At 37.6% G+C, this 19,007-nt stretch overlaps 1 protein-coding gene and 1 non-coding gene across 5 annotated transcripts in view; both read left to right on the top strand.

Annotated features, from left to right (window-relative positions):
- Window positions 1–19,007, top strand: part of CDKAL1 (CDKAL1 threonylcarbamoyladenosine tRNA methylthiotransferase) — a 638,543-nt gene that overhangs the window by 476,545 nt on the left and 142,991 nt on the right. The gene's annotated exons all lie outside the window — the stretch shown is intronic.
- Window positions 17,523–17,627, top strand: LOC150015342 (U6 spliceosomal RNA). Its single transcript, XR_016510160.1, has one exon. It is a non-coding gene; the product is annotated as a U6 spliceosomal RNA (small nuclear RNA).

Here is a 19,007-nt window from a genome sequence, read left to right as displayed (position 1 = left end):
TCACATACACATTCAGCCTCCCCAAGTATCATCCCATATCAGAGTGGTACATTTGTTAATGAACCTACATTGACACATCTTTATCACCCAAAGTCCATAATTTACATTACATTTCACTTTGGTGTTGTACATTTTATAGGTTTGGATAAATGTGTAATGATATATACCCATCATTATAGTACCAGATTTCACTACTCTAAAAATCCTCTGTGCTCCACCTATTTATCCTTCCCTCTTTCATAACAGCTGGAAACCACTCATTTTTTTACTGTCTTTCTAGTCTTCCCTTTTCCAGAACATCATATAGTTGGAATTATACAGTATATATTCTCCTCAGATTGGCTTATTTCACTTAGTAATATGCTTTTCAGACTCCTCCATTTCTTTACATGGCTTGATAGCTCATTTCATTTTAAAACAACATAAATGTATTGTCTCACATTTCTTGAGACTAAAAGTCCAAAGGACCTGCTCCCTCTGGACTATGTACAGGAATCCTTTCTTGCCTTTCCATAACTGTGGGTGGTTTGCCAGTAATCTTTTTCTTTCACTTGCAGCTGCATAATTCCATTCTCTGCCTTCAGTGTTACACAGTGTCCCTATGTTTCTCTATCTTCACATGCCTGTCTTCTTGTAAGGACCCCAGGACTATCAGATTAGGGACCCACCCTACTCCTCATCTTAACGAGTTATATCTGTAGTGACCGTTTCCAAATAAGGTCACATTCTGAGATGTGGAAGTTAAGACTTAAACCTATTTCTTTTGGGGAAGATACAGCTCCATCCACAATACTCTCTCATTTCTGTAATTATGCTCTAGTTAAAAACTGTAGCCTGGAAGAATTTTATCTTTATAATATCCTGAACCTTAAATAAAGGGAAATACACATTAATAATAAAACTTTAGAGATCTGCCATGAAAGAGGATATGTGTGTGATGTGCATTTAGTCTTCTTTGTTCTCCTAAATTTATCAAAAATTAATGTCTATCTGCCTCAGGTAGTTTATGAAGCTGCTTAGCAACTAGAGTTCACTAAGGAAAACACTGCCACAAAATGGGTAGCAGTTCTTTCTTATCTAATGTATTTCCCATTTCCTTCCCCAAAAAATCAACAATGAAAGTAGACTCTACCCCATTATTGGAAGAAGAACACAATAACAGGTGCTTTCAGACAACAGCTTTTTATTCTGGCTTTAGAATGTCTTTTCATGGAAATGTATTGTTTCCTTAGATATAATTTATTTCTACTAAAATCAAGCCCCCAAAATGTTCTTCCCATATAAATGACATACAATAAATAATTTCAGTATATTTTTTCTTTATAACTACTTTTCCATGAATACTAGTATTGATATAAATAAGTTCCATCGTATTTAATGTTTCATAATAAAGCTCTGAGAAATTAACTAAATTATGTGTTTTTCTTAATCATTTAAATCACCAAATGGATAAAGTACCATTCAGTTGGTTTAGCATTTACATAGGTGGCAGGGGTAGATCTTTTGCTAATCATGCTAAAAAAAATTTTTTAAAAAAGAGTATAACGTTCTTAAATTTATAATGAAAATAACTTAGACAATGTGTTTCCATGAACCGGATAAACTAAAATTTATTTTTTCCTAACATTTGCAAGATTATTAATGTGTAAGAGATTTAATATTGAAATCACCTAAACCAAATGAGAGTGACCTTAGACTTTTAGATGAAAGGTCAGATTTGCACGTTTATATTTTCTATTCCATTGAATCTTCCTTCATTAGTCTTCATTAATCATAAATAATTCTAATAGTATTTTTAAATTGTGGTTGAAATTCTTAATCTGCCTAGAAATATCTTTAAGTTTAAAAGTCTCTTGATCCTTATCAGTCATCAATTCCTGACTTTGTTTATAAGAAAATTTAGATGAAAAATAATGACATAATGACATCTTTATTTTAAGAGATGTATGGCTTGAAAAGAATATCTTTAGGCAATAAGAGTGGCTGTTGAAATGTTCATATTGTTTTAAAATGTTACATTGTGATTTCAAATCCACATGCTTGCTCATTTTGCACCTTGGAACCAGAGTGTACAGATATATCTTTAAATATATGTCAGTGTGAAAAAAATCATAATACACTTACTTGCAATTTCTAGAATATTTACCCTAAAGATAATGGGGCCACAATAGACACTTCCTGCCTCAACCCAGAGGAGTGAGTGTGTGCATTCCTGAGAGGGCTGGAGGGACATCCTGTGGGGAGATAAAGCAGGCCATTTCACTGAAACTGTCCACAGTAGTTTTCCCTGTGAGGAAGTGATTTTTTGTAGAGGTATTCAAACCAAGGCAAGGTGACCACTTAGAATAGACGTTGAATGAGGAATGCTCTTAAATCACATACAGAAGCTTATTCAATGACACACTATTTTAAAAAGCAAAACAGATAAACATATTGTATAGAAAGAACTTATTCACTTTCTCTAAATGTTTTTAAAACTTTTGGTTGTTTCTGAGTATGTTCCTAAAGTTTAACAACTTAGTATTTTAATGAACAGGTTGCCTTAGCGGAAGGAATCCTGACACCTTTAACCTACTAGGTGACATTATTTACATAGTCCCTGATTTTCAAAGTAAACCTTTATCCTTTGGGGGAGAGGAAAAAATATTTTCAAGAATTTTAGGTACTTAGATTGATTCCCAAATACACCTGTAGGGAAGCTGCCTTTTCACAAGATCCTTTTTATTTTGACTTCTCTTCTTAGAAGGAATATTTTGGGAATCTTACTTGTATTTGACCACTCCAGTTGGTCTTTATAATTACTCATTTCTGGATGTATCATTTTTATTTTTATTTTCATTTTTTTAGAGTTATTTTGTTTTGCCTCACCATAGTTTTGTTGTATATAGGTTTCAGTGGATCACCTAACAGTCTTTCAGATGGCTGACTATAGTAACATTTGGGAAGTCAGAGTGGGATGATAATCCAGAGGGGGTGTTGGGACCCTGCTACCTTGTATGAATTTTGACAAATGGAGAATTGAATTTAATAAATTCTGAGGTCTTTGAAACTTTTCTTAATCTTTTGTTTACTATGATACGATTTTAAGGCCACCTTTCAAACCATATTTAGAAAGTTGAGGTAGAGTATTTTTTCCTAGATCATTGGCCTAAATTTATCTGAATTTTCCAAATTTTTCACTTTTTTCCTTTATTATAAATCTGATGACTTTTGTTTATATAATCAGTTTACTCATCTTTTTGGAATATGAACTAGGAATACTATAACCTAATTGAATTAGTTGCTTAAGGGGCAGAAAAATGGCAGCGATGATGAGCCCCACTGGGTGGAGGAAATAATGGGCCCTCAAAGACACCTGTTTCTCATAGCCCATGAAGGTCTTACCTCACATAGTAAAGAGGACTGTGCAGCTATGATTAAATTAAATTATTTGCGATGGGGAGATTATAATGGATTATCTGGGTGGGCTCAATATAATCACTGGAGTTCTTAGAAGACGGACACAGGAGGCTTAAGATTAGAGGGAGAAATGTGAGGACAGAGGTAGAGATTAAGGACAGGACCATGAGCTAGAGAATGCAGGCAGCCTCTAGAAGCTGGGGAGGCAAGGACAGCTCTCCCTTAGAGCCTGATGAAGAAATGCAGCCCTGCTGACACCTTGATTTTAGCCCATAAATCCCATTTGAGGTGTCTGTCCTTCAAAACTATAACATAATACATTTGTGTGTTTTAAGACACTAAGTCTATGATAATTTGTTACTGCAGCAATAGGAAACTAACATACTAACTGTGGAGTAATTTGATATGAGAACATTGTCTGACTTTTTGATACAGCCAAAATAATTGATCTTTCAGCCCTTTATGCTTTTGAGGGTGTGCAGTGCAACTAGATGACACATGTTCATTCCTGGGTCTATGAAAACTTTTACTTAATGCTACCCAACAGGCACAGTAATCTTTAGGCCTAATCATAATAATGACATCACAGAAGTAACAGTACGAATTAACGTTTATTTAGCAATCAGTGTATGTTGGACATTGTGCTGAGCACTTCATACCTGTTACCTAATTTCATTCTCACAACTCTGTCAAGTAAGCACCATTATTACAGCCATTTTGCACATGAGGAAGTGGGGACTAAGTGTAATGAATGACCCTGCTTAGGAGCACACAGAGAAGTTCCTGCCTCCCTCGCCACCCCTGTACCTTGCCATGCCCTCTAACATACTCAATGCTCCCATGGCACCCAACTGCTTATCATTCCCAACATGCCTTCGTGTTTCTCTCCTCCACCTCCGATTTCCTAGGATGATCAGCATGTGAAAAAAAACTGAGAATAAAGAGAACATGGAACATTTAATGAGCATAAAAGGCGTGATATTTGGTGCAGGAAGATGTTGCAGTTTTTGGAGGGCAACCTGCCAGGTGTAGGTTACTGTCAACAAACAAGTCAGGGGCTATAGGCAAAGCTTCACTAAGGTGCCCTTATAAGTCATGTTAAAGAACTTTAGACTATCTCGTGGGATGTAGGGAGCTACTGAAGAGCAGCGATCATGTATTTGTTTTCAAAAGCTTATTTTAGGTGCAGTAGATAGGGAATAAAAGGACCAGAAAGCCCAAGCAGGAGATCTTGCAAGACAGGTTTGGAGACTAATAGGTAGATTTAAGAAATAAGAAATCTCCATGACTCATTCCTGAGACCTTCAATAAATATTCTCCTTTTGGACTTAATTGTTCTAAGTCCTAGGCTTAGCTACATGTCAGCAAAGTATACGTTCAATGGAATATATTTACTCTATAGAACAGAAGGTCATTTAATTGGCTTTTGATAAACTCTGGGCTCACAGATCAGATATTGGTAGGCCACAACATCTTATAAGGATCATTTAACATGCCTAACATTTAGGACATTGCAACTTGTTTCTGCCTTTGCTCTTGCTGGTAACTGCTGATATTCTGTTTCCTAATGGTCATGTGATTGCTAGTGGACCATCCCTGAGCCTCTTCCACTTCAAAGAAGAAATGCCAACCGCTCCAGACCCGTACCCTCGGCTACTCTCTGTCCCTCCTCCTACATGATCTTATCTCTACCCAAACTGTGTGTACGGGGTAGTTACAGAATTTCTTTCCTTGTAGCCTCTTTACTTTCTTTGTACTTTTGTTTTTCTAAGCGCCATAGGATAAGCTTATCAACTGCGAATGTGTGTGAACCTGTAGAAAACTCTGTATTTAAGAACGTTGGAAGAAGCTGGAGCTCTGATTGGATCATTCTTCTTTAAAAAATTCTTTTTGAATAGGCAACTTCCCTTTTCTCCTACTCTCACACTACAAGACAGAAGGAAAAGGGGGTGATAATGTTTGGAGCTTTGAAGAATGTGAAAATAAGAGTTGTTAAGTCTCAGCTGTGCAGAAGGAGGTTTGCCAATGTTGATAATGCCTTGGCCTTGCCAGTCCTGTCAAGTCCTTTGGTTGTCTACCATCTTGAACCTGAAATGTTAGAGAATTTAACAAATGTGATTCATTTGGAGTAAACCAAAGCAGAGTGTCATGTCAATCTCATGAAAGAAAATAAATGCTGTTTCTAAGAAGGAAGTACTCTGGGGGGGGTGTAAAAAGTGTACACAGATGTGGGCTGATGCAGTACCTCCCCACCCAGGAGCCTGTACACAGCGCCCAGTGAAACACCACAGGAGGGCGGTGTCACCAGTGAGACCTCTCAGATCTTATTGCCACAGGTGTGTTTTTTTTTTGAAGAGCATGCTCCTGAACCCTCTTAGCCTGAATTATTCCTTCTGAAAAATCCCAACCTTCACCGAGCCTCCTAATTTCCCATCCTCTGAGTCTGACCTCTTCTCTGCCTGCTGCAGAGCACTGCCTAACTTTTTATTAAGTCCTGACATGACGCCAATGAACTTAATTCCATGACCACGGAAATCAGCTCTGTTTCGTCAGGCCTATAGGACAAGACATGTGCTAGACATGTGTACACTGAACCTACAGGATGGAACTGTGGTTGTGGTTTTGGTTTCTGTTCAGGATGGTAAAGATAAGAAAAGAAAAACACAGATTTTTGTTGATATCTAAAGCCCTATCATGCAATTCTTCTGTTAATTATAAGTCATTGAAAGAAAAACTCAAGGTTGACTTTGTTTTGGGATCATGGTGTCTTAGGAATCTTTAATATTTCAAATGTTCTAAAGTAACCCAGCTGTAGGACAATGAATAGTCAGATATGTTATGAATGCTTTGGCTTCAATGATAGCAGTCTTAACTTGTACTTCATAGTGAACGTATAGAAAATCTTATTTAAAAAAAAAAATTCTGTAGGAAAATCTACACTCAACTTGTTTCTTATCATTATATAATTTTTTGCTTTCCTTTTGGCATTTTTTTATCCTGCTTCTTTTATGAAGGTATAATTACCAAAGCAGTAGGAAGGTATGTGGTTATAAATTTTTCTCTCTGATGGTGAAAGGTACTAAGGTTGAGAAGTACTGAGTGAATTTATAGAAAGTAAAGAGAATATAAATTCTATCCTTTGGAAAGTCATCTTTACTATATTTCAATCTGAATTTTTTTCAGTAGTGATTACATGCCCTGTTTTATTTAAGTTTCAGAGAAATTGCAAAGATTTACTTAATTCTTATATGCCTTTATATGAATTCGATTTATTAAAATTGTAATATTGAATTTGAACTCACTTTTATTACCTTAATAACAACTTGAGAAGTGAGTAGACTCTTGGAGCAAGTTCTAAAGATAAAGAACCTTATAGTGATCTATCTTATTATTTGATCTTCTATTATTTTTCCTATAACTATGGTTCATTAATAACTTCACATTTATAACCTCCCAAGGGACTTACACGTATAGTTCCAAGTATTAAAGCTAATGTTAAATGTGTATTTAGGTCAACATAATTTAACATGACCTTTTTCTAAACTCTTGCGTCTTAGACCATGTATATTTTATAATTAAGGACTAACAAGTCAAATATGAGCAGAAAAGCATTTACATGGATAAAAATGTACCCTGCTAATTATGTTCTATCTAAAAATCTTATATCTAAGGTGAATGTCCTGATCCTTTATTTTTGCTACTTAAAATAAAAGTACCTTTATGTAAGTGGTATATAAGATTAGAAGTTATAAGGGAAGGAAAATGAAGCTTCCATTGTTCAAATGTTAATATGTGCCATAAACAAACAGAGCCTGTGCTTTTTCATAAGCTTAGTCACATGTTAATTTTCTAGTGATAGCTTTAAGTATCTGCTCTTATTTTTTCACTTTACAGATGAGTTAACTGAGCCTCCGAGAAGTTAAGTACCTTCGCCAGAGGTTATAGGACTAAGTGAAATGCCTGAGACTAAAACCATTCTTCCTCTTTGCTCTATGCTGACATAAACAGTAGAATAAAAATTTATCCCAGAAATTCAAAATAATTCTAGAACGTCTTGACCAAAAATGTGTTGGTTTCCAAAGTTGTTTTTCTGTTATAACAGTGACTTTTTTTTACAGGTCCTAGAAAATGTATAAACTTCTTAAAAATGATCTTAAACTATAGAAAACTTCTAAGAATAGTATATCTCCAGTACACAATTTATCAATATTCATCAGTTTTTAACATTTTGCTAAATTTGTTCTATCTCAAGAGATAGACAGACTGACTTACACATATTTTCTTGTGAACAATTTGAGAATAGATTACAGACATGCAGATTACAAACACTAATATTTAGTGTGCATTTCCTAAGAATGAGTATTTTATATAACCACAATATTGTTGCCAAATTCATAAAATTTACATTGATAACAATACTGTCCTTTACAGCTGTTGTTTTTTGATACAGAACTCAGTTCAGGATCAGGTCTAGTATTTAACATTATATCTCTATATCTCAACTATTGCTCAGCTTTATCCTTAATGATATATTAACGTTTTTTAATAATACTGGCCAGTTATTTTATGGAGTGTTCCTCAATTTGGGCTTCAGTTTTTCTTATGATTTGATTTATATTATATGTTTTTCCCTGTGAAACTAAATAAACGATGTTGTGTTCTTCTCAGAATATCATATCTGGAGGCACGTGTCTGTTTGCCCCTTATTGGTGATGTTAATTTTGATCATTTGGTGAAGGCATTGTCTGGTTTCTCCACTGTGTAGTTATCCATTCTTAGCATAATTTTTAATCCCAACTATTTAATTGGATCACAGAAGAAAGAAAAAGCAGGCCATGAAAACCCAAAAATCTTAGTGGTTTAGTTCACACTTTTGATTTTATGATGGCTTGAATTGTCACAATTATGTAGTCCAGAAGATTTTTCATTTCTTTGTTTTAATCTATTCTAAATCTTTGAGTTATTTTTAACAGTTTTTAATTCTTAGACTTTTTTTTATAAGGAAGATACTTTAAATTGAGTGTAGTGACAAAGGAAACTAAAATTGGAAAGGCAGAAATTTATTTCTTGAAGTGCCTGTATCCTCATACAGCAGGTAGTACGTACGTGTAGAAGTTTCATGTTCAAAAACTGTGCAGATCAAAAACTTGTGTGAGGTCAAGAGGAATTAGAGAAACTCATGGATGAAATATCTTTAATTTTTAAGGGGAATTCATAGATCATAAATGAAATATTTCTCCTAAAATACCATCATACTCACCAACACTGTCTGGATATTACTCAGTATCAAGGCATACTATTAAAGTAAAAAATAATTCACATATATTCTAATTCCTATACTGCCTCTCCTCTTAACCTTTATTATCTGGGAAAACCATAAAGCAGTCCCTTGAACTACTTTCTGTGAGCTTTGAACTTGCTATTTTAGGACAAACATAAAAACTATGGAAGAAGAATTTTGCATGTAAATTCCAGTTGGTTCTAAACTCAAACACAATGACATCACAGTTATCACTGGGGCCCTTTCACTGTTAATACAAAGCAGTAATTGGTGGATCTCATTCCAGCCAGCCTGATGTTAAGTCATGGCAGAACCTCCAGAGCCCTGAGGCCCACATTCTTCATACCAAGTTAATGGAGAATCAGTCAGATGTTATTAAAATGAAAATCAGTGTATTCTCCCAAGGTTTAAAAAGTATATCCAAATAGATGATTTGTCAGGTACCTGAAATGCTACCCCATTAAGGAACTTAAAGATGGCTGTGATCTTCTGGTCGAGATACTCAGGCCAGGTTGGAAGGTGAAAGGACACTTCTGGTTCTCCTCACCTGTGCGCCATCACCACAGCACTCCTCACCTGTGCGCCATCACCACAGCACTCCTCACCTGTGTGCCTGCATCACAGCACTCCTCACCTGTGCGCCATCACCACAGCACTCCTCACCTGTGCGCCATCACCACAGCACTCCTCACCTGTGCGCCATCACCACAGCACTCCTCACCTGTGTGCCATCACCACACTCCTCACCTGTGTACCTTCACCACCACACTCCCCACCTGTGTGCCATTACCACAGCAGTCCCCACCTGTGTGCCATCACCACAGCACTCCTCACCTGTGCACCATCACCACACTCCTCACCTGTGTGCCATCACCACAGCAGTCCTCACCTGTGTGCCATCACCACAGCAGTCCTCACCTGTGTGCCTTCACCATGGCCATCCTCACCTCTGTGCCTTCACCACAGCCATCCTAGTGCCCACAATGACCCAAAAAACGGCTTTGGGGAGTCAATTAAATTTCTTGATCATTTTGGTAATCAGAATGACTACTATGTTAAAAATCATAGTTAAAACTACAGTTAGGGTAACATTAATTAGTTTACCTAGTATCAGATAAGTCTATCTATGCAATGGCCTAGACTGGGTGTTATACCATATGTCAAGATGACTCCTGGGTGTTCCTTACTCTCAGCATACAGTCCAGAAAGGAAGAAGAAGATGGCATAAATGTTGATTAATACAACACAGTGTTATGTTGAATGTGTGTCAAATGCTTAAAGAGTGACACAGAGGCCAGTTAAAACTTGGAGGCTCATGAGTGAGATGTTTGAGGTCACTGTCCAAAAAAGGAACTTTAAAAAAAATTTATTTACTGATTTGAGAGAGAGTCACACACACACTGATTTGTTGTTCCACTGATTTATATATTCATTGGCTGATTCTTGTATGTGCCTTGACCAGGAATTGAACCCACAGCCATTAGCTTTTTACTATATGAAAAATATTAAGAGTGAAGTACAATTTGTTTCTACAAAAATGTTAAGAAGTTTAGTTCTTTTGAAATTCAGGGTTTATAGTGAATAATGAGAAAGACGTTTACTAGGAGGTTTGGGGCTAGTCATGAGAATTTTGACTGCAATTACATTGGGACTCACAACCTCATTAGCCCTTGAAACCGTTCCAAGATAATGATCACAAGCTGAACCGTCGGAAGTATGTTATCTGTACTCTGTAGGCAACATACACCGTTTTGATTTTTTCTTAGCAGAATAGTGACACAATTTCAGTAGTATTTTAGGAAGATGAAGTTAAGAACAATATACAGGATGCATCAGAGTAAAGAAGGGCCACAGACAGAAATTGAGAGGATAAAAATAGTGTGGCCATGAGGTCAGGAGGTCTTTGCGTTGGTGGCAAGTATGAGAATATGCAGAAAAGAATGGATGAGAGAGACTCGGAAGGAACACTCCCATGACCTGTAAACTGCGTGGTGCTGGTAGTTTCCACCTTCTGTAGTGCTCACCATGACCAGGCACTCTTCGGATGCTTTACATATATTTATTCATTTGATCTTCACAACAGCCCTAGATAATGGCTGTTCTTATCCCCAACTTACATTTGAGGAACCAGACACAAAGAGTAGAAGTAACTTGCTCAAAGTTGCATAGCCAGTGATGGGGTTAGGATCTAAAACCAAGCATTATGTCTCTGTACTCTGATTCCTAGCCACTCTATCTATAATAAACTATAATGTCAAGAGAGAAAGAAAATCAGTGCCTAGAATAAAGCTCTAAGAGACTTAATTAGCATATAGAATCCTCAATTTCTATTTTAAATGTATAGAATTTTAGAGCCAAATTTTTCTTCATTTAAAGGCAAAATGCTTTTCCCGGCGTGGCAACTTTAAAGATGTAGAAATCTGTGCTCAGTGAGGCTTGGAGAGGCAAAATGATTTACCCAGTGCTTCACCCACGGTTGGCTAAAATGGGTGAACAGACGGGACCACAGGCAAACACCACCAGCACTGTTCCAGCTGTTTGAAGAGTGTCTGTGAGTGTTCAGGGCTAGGCTCTGGCACTGAGTCTCGTCTCTAGCCTGCTCCCAGACATCCCACTTTGCTTTCCCAACAGTCCCCGTTTTCTTTCATTTCAAGACCAGCTACAAATAAGGTCTAGGGTTAAAGCTCTTCCCTGTTGTGCCCAAACTCCTTTTCTACTTTATTTATTTATTTATTTATTTATTTGCTAATTTTTATTGAAAACAGGAGAAAATAAAATGAAAACTTTTAGGAAATTTACAAATGTTAAAAAATATTATTGCCACTCATCTTTAATTCTCAACTATCTTGCTAGACCTAGATGTCATTGTCCTAAAAAAATGGTTTTCAGGAAATACCTGTCAGGCCTTGAATGGGATGGTATTCTGAATCTCTCTGGCCTGCTGACTCTCTTGCTTATTAATTATGGTGCTCCTTAACTTGACCCTGTCTATGTATCCTTCCAAGGTTTTGTGGACGCTTTCCTTTTGACATCTATGCCTCAGAAAACAATAAATAGCATAAACTGCATGAAACTGTAGGCACACCTGGTACTCTTGATCCTAAATATCACTGCATGTACAATGAAGTGGGGAACACTTTTTTATTAGAACTCTTCTAAGGGAGAGGGACTATATGTGGGTTGCAACTAAAACTTTGAGAAGCTACCTGAAATGGGACTTCAAACTTCCAAAGGATATGCTTGTAACTGTGTTTTGAAGAGGGAGAGCCTAGTTCACTTCAGGTCTTTTGATTTACATAGTGAGGGAACAAGCTAGGACTGTTGCTGTCTCTACTCCCTCCCATAGAGTCCTCAGCTGGTCCTCTCAAAACATCAAATATTTAAAGAATAATGGCTGTCATGGACACCAAATTGGTAGATTATAAGAGACCTTCACCTATCCCTAGTCTAGGCAATGGTTCTTAGCATTTGTTTGAGAATCTGACTTTATATATGTATAAAACATTTATGACACACGTACATATACACTTTTCCCAGCAAAAAACAAATTGGCCCCAGAATGTGAATATGTTTTGGGAGTACAAAGACACTCTAAAGCCATCCATGGCCCCGATAAGGACTATTGTGCATAGTGATTTGTGTCACCTGAATGGCTTACTTTCTGTCCACAAAGAACAGCCACTTTAGGACAGTTCTTTGTAGGCGGCAGACACCAACAATGAATGCTTGTGGGGTGAAATGAAAGATTAAATATAAGCCGACCACGTAATTGCTAAAGAAGCTGGATCAAGACACTAGCTTTGAAAAATTGGTTTATTCATGAGAACTTGAGTATCTGGTTAGTGACTATGCTTTATATAAACCTAAGAGGAAAAGGAAAAGGTCAACAACAAAGGTAGTACTTCTAGAATCTGTGCTCACAGAAATCTGGGACAGAACAAAAAAGAGACCACTACAAGATTGGTATGATATGAAATGAAACTGAAAAGTAATTCATAAAAGTAGTTTGTAAATGGTACTTAAATACAGTTGAAAGAATTGTATTTAAAGGTTACAAAATTGATTGCATTGTGTATTGTTTGGGGTTTCTGGGGGTGTATAAGTTCTTTCAGAACACAGTTATTATTTATAATGAAAAGGGTGCAGCCTGATCCCAAACCACCAGATTAAAAAGAGCATAACTTGTTGAAAAGTTAGGAACTACAGTTATTACCTACTAATTTCTCTCATTAATGCTTAGCTCTGTAACACTGTTTTTGTCTTGGGATTGAAACTGTGTAACTCAGAATCTTGAAAGTTTTTTTTTTTTTTTAAGTATATTTTATTGATTATGCTGTTACAGTTGTCCCAATTTTTATTCCCTTTGACCCCCTCCTCCCAGTGCCCCCTTCCCTCCAGCAATCTCACCCTCGACCGTAGTTCATGTCCATGAGTTGTGTATATGTTCTTTGGCTTCACCCTTTCCTATACCATTCTTAATATCCCCCTGTCTGTTTTGTTCCTACCAATTATGCTTCTTAATTCCTGCACTATTTTCCCCATTCTCCACCCTCCCCCTCGCAGCTGATAACCCTCCAAATGATCCCCATATCTATGATTATGTTTCTGTGCTGGTTTTTTGCTTAGTTTGTTTTTGTTTTTATTTTTTAGATACAGTTTTGATAGTTGTGAATTTGTTGTCATTTTAATGTTCATAGTTTTGATCTTCTTCTTTTTCTTAAATAAGTCTCTTTAACATTTCATATAATAATGACTTGGTGATGACGAACTCCTTTAACTTTACCTTGTCTGGGGAAGCACATCATCTGCCCTTCCATTCTAAACGATAGCTTTGCTGGGTAGAGTAATCTCAGTTGTAGGTACTTGCTTTTCATCACTCTGAATACTTCTTGCTAGTCCATTCTTGCCTGCAAAGTTTCTTTTGAGAAATCAACAGTCTTATGGGAACTCCTTTGTAAGTAATCCTTTTCTTTTCTCTTGCTGCTTTTAAGATTCTCTCTTTACCTTGAACCTTTGGCATTTTAATTATGATGTATGTATCTTGGTGTGGTCCTCTTGGGGTCCAACTTGTTTGGGACTCTCTGTGCTTCCTGGACCTGTATGTGTATTTCCTTTGCCAAACTAGGGAACTTTTCTTTCATAATTTTTTTAAATGAGTTTTTAATTTCTTGTTCTTCCTCTTCTCTTTCTGGCACCCCTATGATTCGGATGTTGGTATATTTAAAGTTGTCCCAGAGGTTTCTAATCTTCTTTTTGTTTTTTTCAATTCTTGTTTTTTCTTTCTGTTTTGGGTAAATGTTTATTTTTTCCTTTTGTTCTAATTCTTGATTTGAATCACAGCTTCCTTCCCATCACTGTTGGTTCCCTGTATATTTTTCTGTATTTCACTCTGTATAGCCTTCATATCTTTATTTTGTGGCTATACTCAATCATTCTCTGAACATCCTGATCGCCAGTGTTTTGAACTCTGCATCTGATAGAGTTGACTATCTCCATTCTGTTCTTTTTCTTGGGTTTTGGTCTGTTCTTTCATTCAGGCCATATTTCTTTGTCTCCTCATTTTTGCAGCCTCCCTGTGTTTACTTCTGTGTATTAGGTAGATCTGCTTTGACTCTGTGTCTCAGTAGCTTAACCTAATGTAGTAGGTGTCCTGTAGGGTCCAGTGACAAAGCCTCCCCTACACCTAAGCTGGGTACTCAAGGTACACCCTTTGTGTGAGCTGAGTACACCCTTCTCTTGTAGTTGAGCCTTGGTTGCTATTGGCAGGTCAGTGGGGGGGATTTGCCCAGGTTTGTCAGCTGCAAGACTGACTGTGACCACTGACCACCAACTCCACCCTTTGTGGAGGATCAGCTGTGCAGGGGCAGGGTGGTGGTGCTCCAGCATTGTCTGTAGCTGTCCACTGGGTGCGCTGTCCCTGAGGTTTCCCAGGTAGTGCAGACTAAGGTCAGCCCCCACCTGTGTTTTGCCTGGGATACCCTGCTTGAGCTATAAGGCAATCTTAGATGGCTGCCACTTCTGCTGGGCTTGGAGATGCCTAGGCAAAGCCACACTGTGAATCTAAGCTGTCTGCTGCTAGTGCTGGCCCTGGAGTCCACTGAGGCCAGCTGTTGCTTGTTTGGTAGGATTTAGGAAGTTGTGAGGCATCAGCCAAGACCAGCCATTCATATGGAAAAGCAGGTTGTGAGGGCCCATAAGTTGGGTGGGGTGGAGTCTCTGGGGATCTCCAAGGCCGGTCAAACAGTGTTAGCCAGGTTGATGGAGTTTCAGATATGGCACCAGCTTGCTGGCTCTGTCAGGGAGGGTTTAGAAAAGAGACAATGGCTTCTGCCCACCTTGATGCAAGACACTTCAGTTCCTCCCTGTGTACCACTGGTGCCTTTCAAGCTGCTACCTCTGTGCTGGACTTCAGAGGGAGGGAGTCTGAGTAGGTGAGTCCATGTGTAGGTTCTTTAAGAGGACCTGGTAGGGGCTCCAGCTGTTTCTTTCACCAATTCAATCCTTGCTGGTTTTTGCAGCCAGAAGTTGTGGGGACTTATTTTCCTGGCACTGTCACCCTGGGCTGGGTGGCCTAGTGTGGGGCTGGGACTCCTCACTCCTGAGCTATCCCTCCCGAATTTTTGTCCACCACACATGGGTGAGAGAGACCAACCTGTTCCGTATCTGCACCCCTCCTACCGAATGCAATGGATGTGGTTTCTTTAATTCTGTAGTTGTCAGACTTCCATCCATTCAGCTTGATTTCTGATGATTTTGAGTGATAGTGGTTTTATATTTTAGTTGTAATTTTGATGTGGTTGTGGGAATAAGTGAGCCATGTCTGCCTACATCACCATCTTGACCGGATTCCTTGAAAGTTAGTATGTTAAAGAATGTTAAATGGTTCCTTTCACATTGTCACTTCTGGATACAGCATCATGCACTATGCATCCTGATGATGTGCTGCTGGGAAATAAAATTGTAGCATTTAGTTTTCTTGATTTTAAAATAATAAAAGCAAAAAATAATCAGCATTCTTTATAATATCAGTTAGTCCTAAGATGAATGTTCCAAAATTCCCAGACCTTGAGAAGAGTCTCAAGGGAATTAACTACCCAGGAGTTTCTTAACATGGGCTAGCCTGTCCATAGGCTTCCAAGGCGCTGGAAACCAACTGAGGTCGTGTGGAACAGTTTAAAGTCTATACAGATTTTTTCCTGGGGGAGGGACTCATTGGTTTTCATCAGATTCTTAAAGGGATTCTTATCCACAAAAGGTTGAGAAACAGTTAAAGAAAACAAAGAAAATAGCTGTTTAATAACAATCTGTGTTAATAAACAAAATTCAACTGAGTAAATTTTAAGGATCTTACTGGCTTTACTCAGTGATTCATCAAGTAGGCAGCACCCAATACAGTATCTAGAAAGGAGCTCTGAGGAATTGTAAAAGGTGGAAGACTTGTATAAGCAGAAGGGAGCAGGAGCAAGGAAGTTGTACTGGGCAAAAAAAGTCGGTGGTTATTGCAAGGTTATTTTCCATTAGGGAGGTCAGGGGCCTATCAGACTGATTACCTGCCTAACTAGTACTGGGCAGGTGATTCCTGATTGACTGCTTTCAGGTTCCATTTCTGGGAGAGCCAAAAGTGGAATTAAGTTAAATCTTGGTTTGCTGATGTGGAGTTTAGCTTAAGCAACTCCACTTTGGGCCTGTTTTTTTGTTTTTATCAATTGTTTGATTATTAAAATCACTTATGCTTAATAATCTTTTAATCTTTAAGGGCTAGGAAATGAACAATTTTAAAACTTAAATAAAAATAAATTTAAAAAATAAACTTCTATTTTGTGATTATTAGGAAAAAAAATAAAATAAAATTCCCATGTCTTAAAAACAGTACTTTCAGGTCTAGGATGATGGTAAGTAAGAGTGCTCACTATGCGTCAGTGCTCAAGAGCAGCCAGACTAAATCAGAGCAAGCTAGACAGCTATAGAAGAAACGTCTTCAAGACAATGAAAAGAAGAAATACTTAGTGTAAATGAAATTTCCTGAGCAGTGGTTTAAATACATGGAAAAGAATTTGAGATTAAATTAGCGATAAGTGCATATTAAGCAAATGAAGAAAATGACTTTTAGAAATCCTATATAGGACAGGACATATAATTATTTCATATATGAATTCTGAATAGTATGGCTATGCTATAATTATATTGGGAAGTGAAGGTGGGAGATACCCACGTACATGGGGCAGGCACGGCAAGCAATGAAAGAAAGTTCATCATCCATGGTGGGAAATTAGTGGATAGTGTCTAATACTAAAATATTAAGGAAAGTAATGAAGTCATGTTATTTAGCAATGTGCTGGTATAAATACCAAAAGAATAAACTACATGAGTTGAAGGTAGTTCCTTCTAAGGAAGCAGGGAAACTGTTGAGCTGGTTGACTCTTAGACTATATGCATGTATAACTGATTTTGGAAAACAACTGAAAGGATAAGCAAATGCCTTAGGGGGTTTATGATTAACCGAGTTGCCAGAACCAAACAGCATAACCCAAAGGAGACTACACCAAGGCAAACTCTCCACCCTGGACTCTTGTTTAGGTGCACTTGAGTATAGTGACCTAGGAAGAGGCTGGCAGTGAAAAGAATATATGGTATTTCTCTACAATTAATAGATTGATAAAGAACTTCCAACATTGCTCTGAAATTTTTTTAAAAAGAAAGGAGTTTGTGGTCATTTGTTCTTGGTGGTAAAGGAAAGCAGCAGATCCAGTTACTGGGTGAAGGAAGGAGGTTGCAGTGGACCTCTGAACGAGGCAGGGGTTAGGGGTCTTGGCCCCCACTGCAGTCGAAAATACATGTCTAGTGCTCCCTGTGGCAGCAATATACTAAAGTTGAAATGGTACAGAGAAGATTAGCATGGCCCCTGCTCAAGGATGATGCACAGATTCATGAAGCGTTCCACGTTTTTCAGTTATAAAGTGAGCATGGAGGGTATGTGCAGCACTGGGACATAGTGTAGTAATGACTGTGCAGGGCGCCAGGGGGGTGCTGGACTTATCGGGGGATCACTTTGTAAGTTATGTAAGTGTCTGACCACTCTGCTGTACACCTGAAACTAATATAATATTGAATGTCAACTATAATAGAAAAATAAATAAAAAATAAATTGTGTATATTATTTGATTCCCCCAAATTTAACTACTAATAGCTTACTGTTGACCTGAATAATATAAACAATCAATTAACACATTTTTTATGCTATATGTATTATATAATGTATTCTTACAATAAAGTAAGCTAGAGAAAAGAAAATGTTATTAAGAAAATCATAAGGGAGAAAAATAAATTTACAGTATTTTTTGAAAAATAAATTCCTTAAGTTAATCTGTGCAGTTGAGTCCCATGTTGTTCAAGGGTCAACTGGAATTGCTAATGAAATATATAGTGCAGACATGCAGTAAATCTTTGAGTGAATGGATGAGTGCTTATCATTAAACTATAGTTATGAGCACTTTGAAAATATAAAGCTCTATATAAATATCAAAAAATGTTTGGACCTTGACATTGATTCAAGTTACTTTAAGTAATAATTTCTTTTTTTTTTTTTTTTTAAGATTTTTAAAATTTATTTTAGAGAGAGGAAAAGGGAGGGAGAAAGAAAGGGAGAAAAACATCGATTGGTTGCCTTTCCTACACACCTCAACTGGAGATCCAACCTGCAACCCAGGCATATGCCCTGACCTGGAATTGAACTGGTGACCTATCACTTTGCCAGTCACATTGGTCAGGACAAGCATAATTCTGTCAAAATGATCATAGCCAGGTAGTTTATTCAGCTTCCTCTAAGACACTTGTCATTTTGCACGTATGTTAAACCTATAGTCTTTTTTGAAATACCTTAGGATCCTCTCCCAATTAAAAGCAGAAAGAATATGCCCTGGCTGCTGTGGCTCAGTGGATTGAGCATTGGCCTGCGAACCAAGTGTCGCTAGTTCGATTCCCAGTCAGGGCACATGACTAGGTTGCACGTCAGGTCCCCAGTTGGGGGCGTGAGTGAGAGGCAACCACACAGTGATGTTTCTCTCCCTCTCTTTCTCTTTTTCCCTCTCTCTAAAAATGAAATAAACAAACAAATAAATTTAAAAAAAGAAATAAAAGCAGAAAGAACACAATGCACACAATAAGTGGATGGCAGGGCCATTTTTTTAATACACTTGCAAGATATTACTCTCATATTACACCTCTAATCTGACTTCGTACTTTTGATTTTTGTTTAGCTCTTCACTGCTAAAGGGAGAAGGAAAGGAAAGAGGCAGGGGCTGAGAGATTGATGGGCCTGTGAGGGCGG

This window comes from Furipterus horrens, unplaced genomic scaffold (genome assembly GCF_987537825.1).
Source record: "Furipterus horrens unplaced genomic scaffold, mFurHor1.1.pri manual_scaffold_3, whole genome shotgun sequence".
NCBI lineage: Eukaryota > Metazoa > Chordata > Mammalia > Chiroptera > Furipteridae > Furipterus > Furipterus horrens.
This window is presented reverse-complemented; position numbering and strand designations above follow the sequence as displayed.